We start from the raw sequence: 2,487 nt of genomic DNA on the forward strand, positions 1-2,487 counted from the left end.
CAGTTTTCCCTAAAATAAACAAAGTCATATCCATAAAGCGAAGAAACATTCGCTCTCGATACAATAAAGTTCTCTACTCTTGTAGAGTTGAGAATTTGCTACAAAAAGATGTAAAAACCATTTTACCCACTCATTCACATGAAACAATACATTGATTTAACTTTTGTAAGACAGTTTTTGTTGTGTAAAGGCAATATGCGGGGGCGGGTCAATGGTCATGAATATTGATGATTCACACCTGAGGAGACCCAACCCCTAATGGCTTAGTCTGGATTGAGTTGACAAAAGAATGAGTGTGGGGAGACTCAAAGAGAAAATCTTTTGCTTGTAGTTTACTAAAATAGTGTACAATAAAGTACAAAAGACTTTTATATCTGTACTTGACAAAATAAGACTTTTATTTTACCAATGGTAAAAAAAACATGAACAATACAATAGAGTCAAGAGTCAAGAAGCTTTATTGTATGGAATGATTCTTTACAATAAAGCCATCACACACTGTGAATCTTTGAGAATGGAGTTTAAATGTCGTCATGCCATTGCTCAAAACAGTTCCTATTTAACTGAACACACATTAGTCTCAGTTGCTTTGGGAACTGAAAGAGACCTACAGCGTGTGTGAGTAGCAGGTGATGGTAAAGGTAAAGGTGATGCAGACACATTCCTAAAAAAAAAAAAAAAACAACATAATTAGTCTCATCGTGTATTTTTCAAAGTACTAAGCAACACATTAGTAATAATAATATATAACTAATATATACTAATATACAATATAACAGAAAAATGGGTACATGTGGACGTACTCTTTTTTGTTCCCAGTTGCGTTGCTGCGTGCCCTCGTGCGAGTATCAGACGAAGGTGAACGTGTTGCAGCCACATTCCTAAAAAAAATATTATAATTAGTATCATGTATTTGCAAAGTACAAAGCAACACACCAGTATTACTAATACTGAGAACATAAAAAAGGGGTAAATGTGGCTTACACTGGATGAATGTCGCTCGCGTTGCTGCGTGCCCTCGTGCGCGTATCAGACGCAGGTGAACGTGTTGCAGCCACATTCCTAAAAAAATATCATAATTAGTATCATGTATTTTCAAAGTACAAAGCAACACAATTAATACAATGTATTTTCCACATCAGTAATACAAATATTCTGCACGCATAATAGAAAAAAATGGTTACATGTGGACGTACTCCTTATTGTTCTCGTTGCTGTGTGCCCCCGTGCGAGCATCAAACGAAGGTGAAAGTGTTGCAGCCGGTGCAGGTGAAGACAAGAGTGATGCAGCCACATTCCTACAAAGGTTTTTAATAATTAATATAATGTATTCTCCAAAGTAACAAACTTATAAAGCAATAACTAATGCAGTTAAGCATAGCTGAGATAAAATAATTGTGTACAGAGATGCGCTGTATATGTTTGTTAACGGGCCATTACCGGACATATTTATGGCTAAACATTAACACATGACATCTCCGGGCACAATTACAGCACATCGACACCACATCGATACATTTACACCCGAACAGATAGTCACGTAAACAAGACTAGTTGAGGCATAAACACTAGTCAAAATATATTCTAAATAGTGATATTGCTATATAACATATTGTATATTCACATTGCATTAATCAGCATACAGCTTAATAAGAACTAACATTTTAAGGTAAATAAAAGTTGCCAATTATGAGACGTTTCTATAAAGTCACTCTTAATATCTGCTTGCAAATAGTCTGTATACAATACAGTATATATAATTTTACATCACACAAGATTTCAACAAATGTAAGTAAAACTTACTCTTCAGAAATTATATCCTCGCTCGCGGATCAAGTCGCTCTTCAAAATACAAACGTTCATCGTCGGAGTCCTGCTCTTCATCTTCATCTGAGGAAACTTCCTCAGCTGTAAAGCGTTTCATCTTCCTAGCGCATTGATAAGTGAATGAATCTGTTAAAACTTTGAGCTTCTTACATTGTTTGGGGGCGTTGATCTTATTTGCATAGCCCGCTCAGGTAATTTTCATATGAATGGCGCGCACGGCGGTAGGTGGGATCGCATTAGTGGTAATGAGGTCGAGCCAGAAAAACTGTACCTCTCTTTACCTACATACAGATTACACAAAAAGACAATATTTGCTTTCGATTTTAATTACCTTATTTAAAAGTAGACATTTCAGGCTTTCATTAGACATATGTATCATGTTCGTGTGATAAGTATTGGCGGAGTTATCAGTTCATGTTTGTAACGTGTTTCAGGAAGGTCAAGTTCACAGAGATGTCTGAATGCACAACCTGGATATTTTCTTTATTTGCCAAAAGCACAGCGTTTTGTTGTTAATATGAAGGCTATCAAATAAAAGTAGACACTTCACAGTTTCGAGTGATGTATTACATGTATGTGTATGACTATGAATGACGGAGTATTTTAAGTGGATTTCACGTTGAAGAGGAAAAAATGCGCCAAAGACGCGCCGGCGCGTCT

The 2,487-nt window shown here is 36.2% G+C and overlaps 1 long non-coding RNA gene across 1 annotated transcript; it reads right to left on the reverse strand.

Moving 5' to 3' along the window:
• Nucleotides 1-797: 797 nt before the first annotated feature.
• LOC132853431 (uncharacterized) lies at nucleotides 798-1,208 on the reverse strand. Its single transcript, XR_009649172.1, has 3 exons — nucleotides 1,197-1,208; nucleotides 985-1,062; nucleotides 798-881 (listed from the first exon to the last, which is right to left on the reverse strand). It is a non-coding gene; the product is annotated as an uncharacterized LOC132853431 (long non-coding RNA).
• Between the last annotated feature and the right edge of the window lie 1,279 nt (nucleotides 1,209-2,487).

This window comes from Tachysurus vachellii, chromosome 11 (assembly GCF_030014155.1).
Source record: "Tachysurus vachellii isolate PV-2020 chromosome 11, HZAU_Pvac_v1, whole genome shotgun sequence".
NCBI lineage: Eukaryota > Metazoa > Chordata > Actinopteri > Siluriformes > Bagridae > Tachysurus > Tachysurus vachellii.